The sequence below is a fragment of the Pimephales promelas genome, chromosome 13 (genome assembly GCF_988280905.1).
Source record: "Pimephales promelas chromosome 13, fPimPro1.hap1.1, whole genome shotgun sequence".
NCBI lineage: Eukaryota > Metazoa > Chordata > Actinopteri > Cypriniformes > Leuciscidae > Pimephales > Pimephales promelas.
Window position 1 is genome coordinate 2,268,117 of NC_142781.1, and position 19,384 is coordinate 2,287,500.

Here is a 19,384-nt window from a genome sequence, read left to right on the forward strand (position 1 = left end):
CAGAAGCGTTTATACCGCACAATAGGAGACCAGCGCAACTTTTCTTGATGACTATAAATGTTGTACTAATGTTGCACATGCACTTTTTAGAATATTTTTCTATAGCCTAAGGCTATGTCTACATTAAACCGGATACATTTGAAAACAGCCTTTTCAATTGAAAATGCTCTCCGTCCACACTTGCGATTTCAAGCGTTTTCCAAAAGTTTCTCATCCATAAACTCTTAAATGGCTGTACTGTGCATGCGTAAACCCTCATAAAAGCTCACTGCAACCAACAATACAGACAAAACATAATAAATAACAATTTAGTAAAGTAATAAAGTTCCCATGCTATTCTTTTGGTCACCATATGTCTGTATAAAGTAACATAAAGTAACATTAGCACATGCCAACAGGCACAATACTGGGTATACAGTAAACATAGAAATTATGGGTTCAGTATGCATCACATGACTAAACAATGTCTAATCGTTTTCAAATAACTCGTTTTCACAGTCCACACTTCACAAAAACTGCATTTCAATTTTACCCATTTGGGTGAATGTATTTGCAGGACAGTATAAAAGGCTAGAGAGAAAGAAGAAATATGAGCTTAAATATCGTACTTGTATTTATGTATTTTCTACTGTGTGAGACAAAAAGGGATAGTATAAATGAAATGTTGAAGGGTTAGTTCACCCAAAAAATAAAATGATCCCATTATTTACTCACCTATACTGTAGGTGTACATGACTTTCTTATTTCATTCGAACACAAAGCTTTGTTATTATAGTTTAAAAAGTTATAAATATGGATATTTTTCTTAAACGAACGCATCGCTTCTGTTCAGAAGGCCTTTATTAACCCCCTGGAGTCGTATGGATTACTTTTATGGGCTTTTTTAGGCTTCTTTCTTTTAATCTTCGAGAAACTTAATTTCTGACTTATATTTTCATTATTATTTCTTTATTTTCAGCTAAATTTACACTGGGTTTCCTTGGGAATTGTTTTCTCCTGTGGCGGTTAAAGAGTTAACGTACTAAAATCCTTTCTCTAAAAGCCTACAGATGTCGGCATCTGTGTGGTTTCCTGTGTTTATGCTGTGCATAGCTGAGTTCACAAGGCTTTTTCTCACTCACACACACACACACACACACACATGAACATACAATCTCTCTCCTCACTCTTTCTGTCTCCCACTCTCTAACCAGGGCTTTAATGATGACGTGCTATTTTCTCTTAAAACGTCTTTATTTTACACCCTTTTGTGTTGATCAAATATGTCTCTACTTCATTAACAGCTTTTAAAGGTTTGTGTTTTGACGATTGTTATCTGCTTGTTAAACTGAGGCGTATCTCGACAGCCGTTTATGAGGATGAATCCATGTCCTTTCACTGTGGAGATATAGGTTAGGGTCACACCGCACTCAGGGCCTATGGAAAGTCATCATATCTTGTGAAAATCTGTACCTCAAAAATAAAATAAATTATGTCCAACTTTTCTGAGTTGTTTGTACACATTATAACCCTCATAATGAAAGTAAAATAGCATTTTAAAACATTCTGTAGGATTATTACAAATGAATTAGTGAAATACCTAGTTTGGTAAAGTATGTTATAGTCTAAGTATAAGGGCTTAGGGGCTGTTTACACGACATTGTTTTCAACGGTAAAAACGTAAAGCTTTTTATGCGTTTTGGCCGTTCGTTAACGGCGTTTTGGGCGCCTGAAAACCAGCTGTTTCTTGAAGCCGGGAAAGTGTACAACATTTCGAAGGCTTTATCTCTGAGTGCTGTTCTGGGGTGCGTTTCCGGAAAGCATCGTTAGCCAACTATGGTCGCAAGTTCGTTATCTGCATAGTTCAACGATTCGGTGTTTCCTGAAACCATCGTTCCAACGAACATTCGCAAACAGCATCGCAAAGTTGTGTGGTTTGAACGACAGCTCTCGACCTGTGGTTACAGGCATCGTTTCTATATTTCATGACATTTGGACGTAATAAATCGTTATCTTGAGCAAAATGAGTAAGCTGACATTCAGCACAACCGGTGTCTTTTATTTAGAATACATACAAATGTAATTTACGTCTTTTAGTTTGTCAAAAGATTTGAAGTACCGCGTTTGAAGAGTGCGCATGTGCGAACGTGCTCTACGAGTCAAATATTGAGTCTGGTAATAAAGCAGAACAACTGAGAACAATTAGAAATAGTCCTCAGATGACATGTCTGTAATTTATATAAAACAAATCTAGCGTTAATTGGATCTCAAACAGTTTCATTAAAAGTAGTTATTACTCAACGTGCGAAACCAACGTGCGACAGTGGGTTTCGGGAAACAGTCGTGACTAGCTAGTTGATTTTTCCAACGATGCATCGTACTATGGTGGTGAAGCAGCGAACTACGTCGTTGTACGGGAAACGCACCCCTGAGAAGCTACCAAGAGGCCAAAGCCAACTTTGAAGGACTTTTGTGGACACTGGTCAGTATGTGCATGTGTCAACTATCTCACAAGCGGTAACACTTTAGAATAATGCTCTCTTCTCAAGCTCACCTTTATTTGATTGTGTTACGTTCCCCTTACCGTCTAGGGGAAGTAACAAAAGGAAAAGCCAAAAGGAATGGGCGAGAACACACTTCAATCCTCTGTCCCAGAGTGAAGATGACACCAGACAATATAAATGTCAAAGAAAGGATTTTATTTATAAACAATATATTAGGGGGAAAAAAAGGACAGAACATGAGTTCCTACACAGCAAATTTCAGGAGTTGAAAAATCATGAGTTAGGCAAAAAAGTGTGAAAGAGTTAATTTTTTGGAGTTATTTTTTTAACTCTGACTACGATTTGGGTTATTGGATACTCCCCGGCTGTGTTGTATTTTGGAGTTCATTCATTGGTGTTCAGGAGCGTGTTTTAACACTACACCTGGAGTTATTCTTGAGAAGTGCGCCACGACACGACCCTGCCGCTGCACAAAGGAATAATGGACTTACGCTTCGTCGTGAGGTAGGTAAAAGTGTAACTTATATAAAACTATTTAAAAAATATATTTTCTAACAAACACGTTTGGTCATCGCGTAGCTGTTACATTACAGGCTAGTTTGTTTTACTAATTAACGTCAACGACCACGACAAACTTGCTGTTGAACGCATGTTTAAATTACTTCAAATTTTGAAATGGCTATTTGCGTGGGTTTTTTGTCGATGTAAACGAGTTAACATTAGCCAACCGTCTTTCCATTTACCTGAATGAATGTTTCTGAAAATGAGTGGTTTGCCGTGAAATTGCATGACAGGCAATTGAACTGTAGGCTAACAGCTATGTAACGTTAGCCTATATTAGTGGTGATTTTCAGCTTATATATTTTAGCATTCTCAATGAATGGTGCTACATTATATTATGCCTCATCCTGTTTTTTTTTTTTGTGATCTTCAGACGACTGTCCTGCAGCAAGCGGTTGAAGTTTACTCCTCAAGTCTGAACCAAATGGATTTGCTCAAATAAAGGCAGTAAATCAAGAGTATGGTGTCCAGTGTAGTAATTTCCACACAAAACATTATATTGTGTTAAATAAATGTTAACTCTAAGACGTGTTAAACTAACTGGGAACACTGGTAATGAGTTCATATAATTAATTTTAGAGTTACATTTACTCTCTGTAGGATTAGTATTTTAACTCCATTTTAAGTCTGAAAAAAGTGTTAAAAATTCAACTCCAAGAGCAGAGTTATTTTAACTCTGCGCTGGAATCTAATTGATGGTCTCACATGTACACTCTGATTGAGTTGATTTTAACTAACAGGGAGTTTATTCCAAAAACCAGAATTTGCTGTGTAGGAAGCAATGGCTCAGGGGAGAGCAAGGCCTAAAACAACAAACAAAACCGCCCACTAACTAAATTTTGGAGGAGTTCTAACTTACCTAAGAAGGGTTAAACAAAAAGAAATAAACAACACAAACTTTCCTCAACTCCCTTACTATGCAAAAAAACAGAGTCAAAACAGTATTCAAAGAAAAAGGCACTCACCCCCTACAGCTTCCCTTACAAAAGTAAATATTAAACAATAATCAAGCAAGAGTTCAAGGGCAATCAATTCCTTCTCAGTTTTTAGTGAGAACAAGATCTCTCAAATCAGGCCACAGCTAAAGTGAGTTAGCCACTGCCAACTCCCAACCACAATCTCTGAAAATCAGCAGAGCGTTATCAACAGTTCAGTCTGGATCAGGGGAGAAGTGTGCTCTCCTCTACAAACGCTGACTGCTCAGCTAGATTCACAAATGAGTGTCAGGTGCTGATGATTAGGCCTGAGAGCGAGTAGAGAGAGAGAGAGAGAAAGAGAGGCAGCAAGCAAACAACACAGGGAACACGACCACGCCCACTCATTCAGAAACAGAGTAAATCAAAAAGGTTCAAAGAAAAAACAAAATCAATAATATGAACAAATAAATGAATGAATGAATACGTCCTTGGGCGTAACAGATTGACACACAGGGAAACAATGACGGGTTTAGAAAATAAAGGGTTGTTGTACAGTCTTTTAGAGCGAGACCTGCATCTGGAGCAGATCCCGCAGTTCAATGCCGTTCAAATGACGTGTTTTGTCCTCTCTTCAAACATAAGTACATGTAAAACTGCACATCCGGGATGAGTTTTCTTTGCTTTTCTTTGTCCCTATAGCCTTAAACTAGATGGAATAAACAGGAGTTTGACATTAGTATTTTTGCCATCCATGAAGGCATTGCCGAGTCCTGCTCATGAACAAGCATGGGTAGCCTAGCCCGTGTCTGATGAATATTTTATTCAAGCAGAGCGTAGGCAGCTGGGAGCTTGTGTAGTGTAATACATATTCCTGCTGTGTTCATGTGTGCTGTCAGAGTTTGAGGGGAGTACACACAGAGTACAAGGGGCTGTTCACTCCAAGGACGATTACTATCATCATAACTATGGCTATACACTGTTGAAAATAAAGTTTCCTTTTCACAGCGATCCATTTTTTTGTTCCCCAAAAAGCCTTCCCAGACAGCAAACTGACATTGAATCAACGTGGAAACGACGTCTCTCATGACATTGAAACAACGTTGATTTTGCTCATCGAATTAACGTTGAACCAACGTCAGACGCAGCATTCTTCAAAGCGAAATGAAAATCGAAAATTGGTTTGCTTTCATAACGTTGAAACAACGCGTTGATTTCAAGTTGATTTTCCGTTAGTTTTGAAAGAATGACGCGTCTGACGTTGGTTCAACGTTAATTCGATGAGCAAAACAATGTCAGATCAACGTTGTTTCGATGTCATATTTCTACGTTGATTCAATGTCAGTTTGCTATCTGGGTTTTATGCCCCCCTGTGGTGCAAATCCAGATTTTAAAGGGTTAGTTCACCCAAAAATCTCCCTCATGTCGCCCCAAGCCCGTCAGACCTCTGTTCATCTTCAGGACACAGTTTAAGATATTTTAGATTTAGTCCGAGAGCTTTCTGTCCCTCCATTGGAAATGTGTGTACGGTATACTGTCCTTGTCCAGAAAGGAAATAAACCCAGATAGCAAACTGACATTGAATCAACGTGGAAATATGACATCGAAACAACGTTGATCTGACATTGTTTTGCTCATCGAATTAACGTTGAACCAACGTCAGACACGTCATTCTTTCAAAACTAACGGAAAATCAACTTCAAATCAACGCGTTGTTTCAACGTTATGAAAGCAAACCAATTTTCGATTTTCATTTAGCTTTGAAGAATGCCGCGTCTGACGTTGGTTCAACGTTAATTCGATGAGCAAAATCAACGTTGTTTCAATGTCATGAGAGACGTCGTTTCCACGTTGATTCAATGTCAGTTTGCTGTCTGGGAAGACATCATCACAGTAGTCCATGTGACATCAGTGGGTTGGTTACAATGTGCTGAAGCACCGAAAATACATTTTAGTCCAAAAATAACTTAAACTCCGACTTTATTCAGCATTGTATTGTCTTCCGGTTTTGTTGTGATCCACATTCAGTGACGCTGACGTAAGACGCGGCTGACGTGTGTCTGGTGCGGCTGAGCTTCGGTTACAGTCTGAGGGAGACGCACGCTGTACAAAACAATCTTCGCAAACATGTCTAAGGATTTCCAAACAGAGGAAGACTGGCATTTTATTGCCCGGCCATATTTTGTTGTCTCTTCCATATACCTGGAGTGAAGGATCCGTTAGCGTCTCATAAACCCCGAAGCCACCGCCAGGCACTGCCATTTGCGCCATTTATTATTTTAGTCGCCGCCAGCCAATAATTTCCAATAATTTTTGTTTTACTGGTCAATTTTGAGATTTTTGGATATTTGTCTTCAATAACATGTTTTCTCTCAGACTTGTAGTGAAAAAAAGTCAGAAATACACATTTAGGTCTTTATTTTACTACGCTTCGTCTGTTCACTCAGATTTCGTTTTTTTATATATTTTATATATATATATATATATACAAATTAGCACATATTTAATTAGATATTGCGTTATTTGCATATTTAAACATTAAATGAAAGAAAACTTGTAATTCATTTTTTTTCTCATCTTAATGTGGGAACCCAGACAGCAAACTCACATTGAATCAACGTGGAAACGACGTCTCTCATGACATTGAAACAACGTTGATTTTGCTCATCGAATTAACGTTGAACCAACGTCAGACGCGGCATTCTTCAAAGCTAAATGAAAATCGAAAATTGGTTTGCTTTCATAACGTTGAAACAACGCGTTGATTTCAAGTTGATTTTCCGTTAGTTTTGAAAGAATGGCGCGTCTGACGTTGGTTCAACGTTAATTCGATGAGCAAAACAATGTCAGATCAACGTTGTTTCGATGTCATATTTCCACGTTGATTCAATGTCAGTTTGCTATCTGGGAAAGTTTCATGGTGATATCTGCTAGTTAAAAATTTTACCCTATTCACCCGTAGTGTCTCGCCTAAGTTGAACAGTGAATTACCGTACATGTCATAAATATATGCGTAACGTTACTCCGTGAAGTTTGACAAGTGTGCATTCTTACACAGCAGCAGGGACATTATTCACTAGCGTTACGCTATCGAATGCGCCTAGCACTATAGCTAATATTAGCAAATAGCTCAAGTCGGCTAGTTCTACTTCTAAATCTTAACTTCGGGTGTTTCGTGCAACCGTTCTTGTAAGTAGGAATGCCTTTTTGTGACAAATGACAAAAGAACATGAAATGCTGTCAAAAGTGGGAGAAATAACATCAAGTGGGAACTTCCTTGCTCATGCCAAAGCTGCACAAAAAGAGACTACAATATTTCTCAGAGAAGAATCAAGTAAACTGACCAACTGGATCCAAACAGCTACTTCCCAGTTTGATGTTAATCGCGACATCGTGTTGTGGCTGTGCCAGGAACTGCTCCCTTTTGAATTAATAGAAAAAGAAGGATTTCAAACATTCAACAAGAACAATATTCATCTCCATTTGAGTCCTTTCGACACCAGCCCTGGCAGATGTCTACATGGGTTTGAAGTTCAAAGTCAAAGAACGATTGTCAGTGGTACTATAATGTTGGATGGCTGGACTGATGCTCATCATCGATACCCATATGTTGGTGTGAGAATCTGCACTGTAGATGCGTACTGCAATTTCCTTCTGTTTCCACTTTGTGTTAAACCTGTAGAAAATCACACATCAGAAAACCTTACAGTGTTTGTAAGGGAATTACTTGAAGAATTCCTTCCCAAAGATAAAAACGTGTTGCTCTTTGACAAAACAGATGGGGCAGCGAATATCATAGAGTTGTCCCAGTTACTGGGCCATGAGAGAGTAACATGCGTAGCACACTGAGTGTTTGCACAACTGACTCATAACAGACACTCTTACCAAATCCCTGAAGCACAAGCCTTAATTTCCCAATGCAAAGATATTGTCAGTGTACTGCACTTCAAGGCACATCTAATAGAGGAATTGTGTTGGAGCAGAGAGAGGCAGACATATTTGCCAAGACTCAAGACCAGCAGGATGAAATTGATGTAAATATACCCAGATAGCAAACTGACATTGAATCAACGTGGAAATATGACATCGAAACAACGTTGATCTGACATTGTTTTGCTCATCGAATTAACGTTGAACCAACGTCAGACCCCTCATTCTTTCAAAACTAACGGAAAATCAACTTGAAATCAACGCGTTGTTTCAACGTTATGAAAGCAAACCAATTTTCGATTTTCATTTAGCTTTGAAGAACGCCGCGTCTGACGTTGGTAGATTTTAGTCTACATTACACTATAATATTAGCCTGGTTAAAAGGTTAACTCAGTTTGAAGCTGAGTTATGGTCTGGCAAAGCTTCATAGACAAATCATTTCCAAAGGGGCGTCATCAACGTAGCTCAAATGCCTCAAAGGCGCAATTGGATAGACCTAAAACCAATCAGAGCGCTGAAGGAGATACTCAAGAACAAGAACAGGAACTCAGAACAGGAACTTAAAAACAGCAAACATTTAAACAACGACCGACACCCAACAACTGAAGCAAAGAGGTTTAAATACACAGACAAACAAGCTAAACAAGGGAACAAGGGGGCGTGGCAAATCAGAAACACCTGGGGGAACTAATCAACAAGAAAAACTACAAAGGACTACAAAACATGGCACGGAACAGGAAATAACTAAAGTCCACAAGACAAGGAAAACACAACCCAGATAGCAAACTGACATTGAATCGACGTGGAAATATGACATCGAAACAACGTTGATCTGACATTGTTTTGCTCATCGAATTAACGTTGAACCAACGTCAGACGCGTCATTCTTTCAAAACTAACGGAAAATCAACTTGAAATCAACGCGTTGTTTCAACGTTATGAAAGCAAACCAATTTTCGATTTTCATTTAGCTTTGAAGAATGCCGCGTCTGACGTTGGTTCAACGTTAATTCGATGAGCAAAATCAACGTTGTTTCAATGTCACGAGAGACGTCGTTTCCACGTTGATTCAATGTCAGTTTGCTGTCTGGGAAGACAGGAATCGTGACACTGAACAGGTGACATTGATATTTCCGTTTACCTGCTAACCACTTTTCTCTTTTCCCATTATTCTCAAAACAAATGGCTTCGGGCATCTCAGATGTGTTTAATCACTCCAACAATCACCTCACGATCTATTTCATGCTGTTATTAATGTGTGTGCTCATGAAGCATCTGTGAAATAAGGGTGATTTATATGTTAATTGCAGAATACTCGCCAACTTTTGAATGGCTGTCAATGGAAAAAGATTCTACAGCTATGTTTAGATTGCAGGCAAATCAGTGATCAAATAAGATGTGTGTGTCCAGAGTCAGACATGATCAAGCATCAATCAAGCATCCTATTGAGTCTTTATTTATTTTTGCTGTCCAGACTTTCAGAAACCCATCTGGATATGCAAGAAATCTGCCTATATTCCAATGGCCGTGGATCGGTTGGTGTTTGTTGAGGCAGTGGGAACTAGTCTTCTCCCACAAACACCTTTTTAAGGGTTTTATCTGCCGTCTCCACACTACCCTCCACACTGTGTTGGCACGAAACGTAAGAGACTGCGTGTGTGAGTGTGTGTTGGGCTGATGGATGGATCCACACACATGAAGGGGAATCCATCTGTTGTCTGAATAACCCTGATCTGTCCTCAAATATTATGTAACAGAAAGCTGTTGGAGCAGTATTTCGACACAGAGTTGTCACCACCTTATAACGCTTGCACTTTATATAATTCTAACACATTATAAGTGGAGCGTTGACTCATAATGAGCTTAAAACTCCACATATCTCCACATATCTGGCATTCATGAAAGCATCTGGCTTTCCTCTTTTAAGATGATCGTCTTTTTGCATCAATGCCAGGTGGGATTCCTGAGCCCCCCATGTGCAGAAAAGCACTCATTAAGAGAATAACATGCCTATTTTTAGCCTCTCTTTGACTATAGTGCTCACACCTACGCCGTCTGCGCGCTGGATTCATCCTCCGCCGCTCTTAAGACTCACGTCTCTATCCATCTCTTCTGTAATGCTGGCTGAATCAGACGCTTGTGTGGAAAATGAAGATGTTGCTCACTCTACAAACCCAAAGGTTGAGCAACATTTTCCCCAACAATGATCTTGTCATTAGTCTTGACACTTAACCAATAAAACATTTCTGTGCTATAAAAATGTTTTGTTGTTAAAGGGATACTCCACTTTTTTGGAAATAGGCTCATTTTACAACTCCCCCAGAGTTAAACAGTCGAGTTTTTACCGTTTTCGAATCCATTCAGCCGATTTTTTTGATATTTTTGAAGAATATCAGTGACCAGACCGTTTCTGGTCTCATTGACTACCATAGTATATTTTTTTCCTACTATGGAAGTCAATGAGACCAAAACCTGTCTAGTTACTGATATTCTTCTAAATATCAGAAAATCACCTGAATGGATTCGAAAACGATAAAACTTGACTGTTTAACTCTGGGGGAGTTGTAAAATGAGCCTATTTCCAAAAAAAGTGGAGTATCCCTTTAACAAAAATACATAATATGAAAGTTATTTTAAAGTGTTGCCCGTATGTAACACATTCGTTTGCATCAAAAGACTCTACATTGAGGAATAAAGAAGATATAGAAAACATACATGATACAGTGGGCCCATTTAAGTTAAAATTCTGATTCGGTTGATGATTTCATCTGACTGACATCTTGCTCTTTTCTGTGCTGTCGGAGATATTCAGTGCGAATAGATGAAACTGCACATGTGCATCTGTGTCTCATGTTCAGACATCGGGACATCTCTCCTCAAAACATCTCTTGCTCCAGCAGAACATCAGCCATGTTACCATCTGTTTCCCATCCGAAGAGGCCAGTCATATTTTCCATATGCATTACAAAACAGTGGGAGACACTTCTTGTTTGACAACTGCAGTCATTTAAAGTCCCACTGTGGTAAAATTATCCAGCTTTTAATGTTGTTTATGTGTCTATATGTGGTGTTTTTTTATACGCTTTGAAGTCCCCATGAAATCAAAATCGACCATACTTACTTTGTTTGCCTAAATTAATCGTTTTGTGGTGAACAATTCATACATGCAAGTCAATCCACAAAAAAAAAAATTTTGGCTTCGTAATCTTTAATCAAATTTTGAAAATGCCCCTCCCCTCTGCATTGGAGGACCTTGCCCGATGACGTAGGCTTTACGGTTTGGGTGTCTCCTTAACATCCATAACCACGCCCCTCCAACTGACAGCTGCTGTGTGTTTGCGAGCGCCGAGCGAGCATTGATTGACAGCGTGTGTAAACTTGCGTCATCCTCCATTTCAGAATGAAACACCCATTTTTCTAGATCCAATCAGGTGCTAGTTGGTAAAAAAGCCACGCCCACTATTTCGCCTCATTTAGTATTCCGTTTCTCTCGGAAATACGTCACAACACTGGAGAAAAGTCGTTTGCAACTTCCGGTTCACGGGGACTTTAAGACAAACCATGTGTAAGTTCATAGGTGGACAGCATTGCTGAGTATTTCCTCCTTAAAACTGCAGTGAACCAAAGACAGTCTCAAAAACACGGTGTGAAATCGCTGGTGTTTCTGACGTCACAAACGACCTGCATGAGAAACTGGTAATCAGGTAAATCAAAAGAAGAAACCATCAAATAACAAGAAAGCCCATTGGCTGACATTCAACATTACCCAAAGACCTGAGGGGATTTACAGGGATGTGATCTTCCCTGCTGATTGACAACACATGCCACAGATTACGCAGAACGCCACACATGAGAAAGTAGTGCCGCATTTAGTTTGAAACTTACTTAGGGCCAATCCCAATTCTACCCCTTACCCCTTCACTTTCCCCTTCCCCTCCGTTTTGCGCGTCCACGTGAAGGGGTAGGGCTGTCCCAATTCTCTTTTGGTTGGAGGGGGAGGGCTAGGGTGAAGGGCCAGATAGCCCTTCAAACGAAGATTTTTCGGGAGCACACTTCAAACGAAGGGGTATGAGAAGTGTCACTGCTAACCCAGGCTGGCTGCCCAAGCGAAAAAGGAGACCCATAAATGTAAGTATTTGTGGCTTTAATAAGTATTATAACGACAAATAATGATTTGCTTTATGTTACATTCAATATTGTGTTCATATTTACGGTCAGTTTCTTCACAGAAACGTTTGTAAAAAAAAAAAAAAATCGCTAAAATTACTGTAGTTTGCTAACGATAGTCCCGCAACATATTTTCGTCGTCTCCGTTGTTTCCTGCGAACTTCACAAGATGCAAGAAAATAGCTGTAACCCACGCGACTGAGATAACTGCAGCTGTCGACGGCATCTTGGAAGTTGTGATAAACATCGGTGCATCTCCTGTGACGTAGGCGCTAGCTACGACTTACAATGACGTTTAACGGAGGCGAAGTGGTTTCCCATTTCTTAGGGGAATATTTTCACCCCTACGTATTGCCACTCTGTTTCAAGGGTCAAGGGGAAGGCGAAGGGGTAGGGCTAGGGCAAAGTGAAGGGGTAAGGGGTAGAATTGGGATTGGCCCTTAGTGACCGCTAGGGGTGTAACGGTACATGTATTCGTCCCAAACCGCCACAGTACGGACGTCACGGCTTAGTGCATTCAGTCAGACGACGAATACAGTCAGTCACAGGCAATCCACCCTCCAAACCAGAAGGGGGTGTACGTGGTAACCGCCTCAACAGGAAAAAGAACGGAAGAAGAACAGCGCATGTGCGAACGATTTGAGCACTTGAAAACAAGATAGTCCTAGATAGTGCGCACGAGTCAAACGCGTCTTTCTGTTTACTGCACTAAAGGAGGCTGTACTGTAACAACTAAACTGAACTGTACAGGGGACTAAATCCCAGTAATACTTTAGTTTATGGGCCAATTCTCTCAATTAATTCGTTGCTTATTATCATGCTTATTACTAGGATATTGGCTAGTACTTATAAAGCACATATTATTGGATGACCATATTATACAATCCCTTAATCCACCCAATACTTAAAGACACCTCTATCATAGCATTTAAAATGTTCCTGTTTTTGTTTTAGGAGTTCCCAAAAACAGTTTAACATGCATGCAAGGATAAAAAACACTTTATTTGTCTTATAATATGCATTTGTTTTTAACTGATTTGCTCACCGACTCCCAAATGATTCGTACAACGACTCATTTTTCCAAACCACTCCTTTGCGTGACGCTAATCGGCGGTGATTGGTCAGATGACAGACCCAGTCAGTTATTGTTTGTTAGCATAACGCATAAACATATTGATAAAGCACTAGACGCTCTATTCTTTATGACAACTCCAATAACAGCGACAAACATTTCACATATTTAAACAAAATTGACATTGGAGACCTAGAAGCTGCGCTGAGCGTAACTTACACACACACATACGCACACGCATACTTATTGCGCCTTCCCTCTTCGCGCCCGACGCTACAAAACCGTTCAAAACCCGTAAAAGCAACAATTATTAATAATACTTACAGGTTGTGATTCGAAGGAGGAAGCTGATCCATATACACTGGGTAAGTTACTGAGCCCTCCTTCAGGAACAACCGCTTGCGAATCCAGATTTGAATTCATTTATGTTTTTGAACGATTAATTAAAATGATGAGAACACAATCGGGCTAGTTATACTGTTGTGGTATCGTTGCAAATATGAACTCTAACCACCGATTCTCTGGTAAATAAAACAAAGTGGCTGAACTATCTTTGCATTGTAGAACACAGCGTCTTCTTGACATGATGCTATGATGAAGTATTTGAATGTGTAGACTTCAAGTTTACACTTCCGTCTGCGCGCGCAGTAACTGGACGCCGCCAGTATGTCTCTACATCACGACGAACCAGCTAATGACTCGTTTCAAAAACAATTAATTTCATAGACTCAGAGTCGACTCTCACTTTTGAAAGACAATAACTTTATATACGGTGCACTTTCAGATATAAATCTTTGCAGGATGTTTTCATTCCCTTACAGCTATAGTCCACACCATATGAACAGTCATTTTCAAAAATGCATGATAGGGGCTCTTTAAACTTAACAACTACTTTAAGCTATAATTACGCAAAAGTTGTAGGTAATAGTTAGATAATAGTGAGAATTGCACTCTAGTGTAAAGTGTGGCGATTTTTCCTATCGTAGCGAACTCGTATCGAACCCTGACCCCACAACCGAGGTACTTACCGAACCGTGACTTCTGTGTACTGTTACACCTCTACTATATAACATTGTCAGGGAATACCAGACTCTGAGACAGCAACATGACATCATGACTTTTGCGTAAACATATACGCCACTTTCGAGTCAGGTGGCGTGTTATCTCTACGCATTTTGAGCTATCTGCGTGTATCTGCGTGTATGTCTACGCCATTAACGTCCGCGTCATTCCGCGTGTCTGTACACGCAGTCAAATCTCCAGTCATAAATGCCATTAACCCCAGTGACGGTTAGGTTTAGGGACGGGGTTGAGGTAAGTCATATATTTATATAACGTTAAGTCAACGGCGTTCATAAACACGCTGAAAGGCGATTATGCGTCTTGATAGCACGGCAAAAATGGAAATACGAATTGGCGTGTCATACACACGCTACTTCATGAGATCAGTCTGGAGACAGAGAGTTAGTTGAACCCAAACAGGTATCAGGTATTTATTGGAACGGATGATCAGGTGTGTAATGAAGAAGTTTGTGATAATCTGAGAAGATGAATATAGACTAACAGAGTGTGTGTGTTTCTTTACCAGGTGTCAGAGATATTGACTGTGACTGTGCAGGAGAGCACCTCTTCAATCCCAGATAGCAAACTGACATTGAATCAACGTGGAAATATGACATCGAAACAACGTTGATCTGACATTGTTTTGCTCATCGAATTAACGTTGAACCAACGTCAGACGCGTCATTCTTTCAAAACTAACGGAAAATCAACTTGAAATCAACGCGTTGTTTCAACGTTATGAAAGCAAACCAATTTTCGATTTTTATTTAGCTTTGAAGAATGCCGCGTCTGACGTTGGTTCAACGTTAATTCGATGAGCAAAATCAACGTTGTTTCAATGTCATGAGAGACGTCGTTTCCACGTTGATTCAATGTCAGTTTGCTGTCTGGGATGACAGGTGAGTAAACAGGTAAGTGGGATTCACAGGACAGGAGATCGGCGGTGGACTCCTAAACACGGCGATACACGGCCGGTGGTGATTTCCATCTTTCTTCTCATTTTTTTTTTAGATCTGGTATTCTGTAACATTTAGGCTCCAATGAAGATGAAGATGATCCAGAATCAAAATCAAAGTTACATTTTTTAAACTAAATCCACTCAGGTACAAACAAAAGCGAGAATCAGTGTGTTGTGCGCAAACAACACCAGACACTGAATGAACCAAAATGAGGGACTGAGGGACTTAAATACACAGTGATAATGAACAAAATACAAACAGGTGTGACCGTGAAATCAATAACGATGGTGGCGGGAAAATGAGGACAAAGGAAACAGGATATAAGCAAACTAAGAATCCTTGACTGAATGAAACTCAATGAAAGTGTGATAGTACCATTCATGAAACACGAGCAGAACGAATTTGTGTGTAAAGTGGTTCTGGCGTGACTTTTCGGATTCATTAAAATGTTCGTATTTTCCAAATGTTAGTTGGTACGCAAGAAATCTACACCAGCTCCCAGTCACGCGTAAATGGTGCGCTTAACATCCGAACGTTTTGCTCATTAAGACTGCATTTTAATTCACCAATGGGTACATATTTAAACAGCATTTAAAATATATATATATATATAGTAATTACATACGGTTTTTCTTTTTACTTTTATAATGAGAGCCAGTAATATCAGATCTGGTGATTGATGGCGGTCCTTCTCCAGTTCGAATACGATTTTTCCGAAGTGAACTAATTTGTTTTTTGCTGTCAAGCTTAATGTCGAACCATTTTCTTCTCACTTCTGGGACTGTTCGATTAACCCTCAGGTGCTCTTCGGTCATTTCTGACCGAAAAAATGTATGTTTTGAAATGTTAAAAATCACAGCTTCATCGGAATGTTACGAAACTTGGTGACTTTTATGGCATTGGGTATGTGAACACACAAAAAAATTGAAGTCATGATCCGAGCATGCTAAGTGGTCGTAAAAAAAATAGTCACACTTGTGGTCTTTGGTCAAAAATGACCGACCCATAGGAAATGAATAGGAAATTGACAAAAACACAAAAACTTTGCGAATTTTTGTGTGTACAATCTACAAATCGGCCACGATGCAGAAAAAAAGTGCTCAGCATTGAAGGGGTGACACTCTAAAACATCAAGAGTGCAAAACAGACATACCCACCCCCACACACACACACACACACACTTTTATACACAAAAACACCAATAAATTGTGATTAAAAAATCTGTTTTGAATTTCTAAAAAATCACTGCTTCATCAGAAATTTACGAAACTTCGTGACTTTTATGGCAACATGTATGTGAACACACAAAAAAATTGAGGTCATGATTCGAGCACTTTAAGTGGTCGTAAAAAAAGGAGATACACTTCTGCTCTTCTGTCAAACATGACCGACCATAGGAAATGAATGGGAAATTGACAAAAACAACTATAATCTACAACTTTAAACTACAATTTGCAATCTACAAATTGGCCATGATGCAGAAAAAAGTGCTCAACAATGAAGGGGTGACACTCTAAAACATCAAGATTGTGATATTGACACTCACCCACACTCACAAACAGACGCACACACGCACAAATAAACACACACCTATATATTTGTTACGGTTCAGTGACACAAATAGACATGCTCATTAAATATTATTTTACATAAAGTGTTATAATTGAATGAATTGCATTGTTTTTTTTTTGTTTGTTTTTTGTACAAATTCAGAATAAAAAAAATGTGTATAAAATTTGCTTCCTAGCATTCTCTTTCTAACACAATGTTTAGGTTTGACTGTAATCATAATGCAAAAACTAACACTTTAAATCACTATTAAAAAAAAAATCTAAAACTTGATAAGAAATAGTCTTTGAGATTGTTTAAATATATGTTGAAATCCACCTATAACAAAAAAAAAAAAGTAAACGTGTCCATGAACAGCTGGGGAATTCACATGCCTCTCCATAGAGAACTGTACATTTCATCTAGTGATTACAACATGGTTCTACGCTTTCTCTCCATACTCTTACCAGATGGCGCTAATCTGCCTTCAAAAAATTTTGGAAGGCTTAGTCTCTATTTTAACCTAAAATACTGCTTAAAAAAAAATAAAATAAAAAATGTATATATAAAAAAAGTTTCAATTTTCAATGGCAAAAATGGACCATAAATATTGCATAAATATTAATAAGTAACATCAAATTGGCTCAAAATACAAAATTAAAAAGAAAAAATATAACTGAACAAAAATAAATTGCATTGGTTTTACTGGGATGGAGAAAGTTTCATTTTTAGGTGTCCGGTCACTTTTGACCGGGAAGATAACAAGTGTGACTCCGAAACGAAGGCTAGTGATTACACCATGATTCTACGCCTTTTCTCTATACTGTAACTAGATGGTGCTAATTTTCTTCAAAAAATATTTTTTTTCTAAAGGCCAAGACTCTATAGTATACTAAAATACTGCATTCATAATTAAAAAAAAAAATATATATATATATTTAGAAAAATATATATACTTTTCCATGGCAAAAATAAACCATAAATATTGCATAAATATTAATAAATTCAATCAAACTGTCTCAAAATACTAAATTAAAAAGAATAAATATTATAGAACAAAAATAAATTGCATTGGTTTTACTGGGATGGAGAAAGTTTCACTTTTAGGTGCCCGGTCACTTTTGAGTGTGACTCCGAAACGAAGAGCACCTGAGGGTTAACAGATGAATCTGTAATATGCTGCCAAGCTTTTTAGGACCTGATGTACGCTTGAAAATAAAATGTGGCGTTTTGAATGAACTTCTGATAATAAAACTTCAATTTCTGCATCCGAGAAATCTTTCTTTTTCATTCGCATTCATGTTATTATATGCTTATAAATGTCAGTTGGATATAATGGGCCTGATTTGTGGTATAATTGAGAATGAACGTGCACACGCATCCCACTTACGACTGGTTGGAATTCATTAACCCACACACATTTCACTATCACATCTGACGTTTACGAAGTGTTTGTGAATCAGGAGAAGAGTTGTCGGGAAGGTCTCTTTACGCGCAAATCACTCTCATATTTACTCGTATATTTACGAATGTTTCATGAATGTTCTAGCAATCACAGCTGCCAAATTTTTACCATAAATGTAACAAAACCCTGCAAAATAAAAAACAGCAAATATAAAGCCCACCTGCACATTATTTGAATATGATTGAGCGAACAGAATGTCACCAGCAGCTTTACAGAACATTAAGATTTAGAATGTGAGGTCTCCATGGTGACGCTGATGCATGTTGCCGTGACGCTGGAGAAGGAAAACAACTTGAATGGGCTTCAATGAATGCGCTGTCTCCCGCATTTAAACAATCCACACTGCTTTTTTGTATAACAGCTCCTTAATCCATTAACTAATTTTAAAATTAACAGTACAATGTCTATAAATACACAATGGAGCAAATTCATTTGAAATGTTTTGTAGTCAAAACAAATGGTGTATCATATTTTCAATGTGTTTTGATGCAAAATATTCGATTATTGGACAAAAACCTAAAATGTGTAACTACAGATTTTATGTTGCTCATGTTAATATGCAAGTTCATCTGTTATTGTTTCAGTTGCATGCCTTATTATGTCACAAATACACTGTGCCTGAAGATTCACACTGATCACAGAACTGATCTACATTATCCACGTATTCATTTGCAAACACCACACAACAGTTCAAAACACAGTCACTGTAGGACAATAAACCTGGAGAAATTATCGGTAACACTTTAATTTGATTGTGTCACGGTAGACGCATTCTCTGTTCCTTCTAGTCTCGTGTTTACGGACCTCATTGCTAGAACTGCCTGGTCCGGCAGATTTGCCCTATACAACATATCAGGTATCAGGACCTTCCTATAAGAGCTATACAACTCCTTGTCCAGGTGCTTGTTTTATCCAGACTGGACTATTGTAATGCTCTCTTGGCAGGCCTTCCAGCATCACTGTCAAACCTCTATCTGATCCAGATGCTGCAACTGACGGCCAATCGGCGCTCAGATCAAATTCAAGGCACTGATGTTTGCCTACAGAACAACCACTGGCTCTAAACCCCTATTCCTAAACTCATTACTCCAGACCTACATGCCATTCAGAAGCTTGTGTTTTGCAATTGAACGGCATCATCATCTCAAAGAGGGAAAAATCACTGTCACAGACCTTCACCTGGACTGTTCCCTGCTGGTGGAACGACCTGCCTAACTCAATCC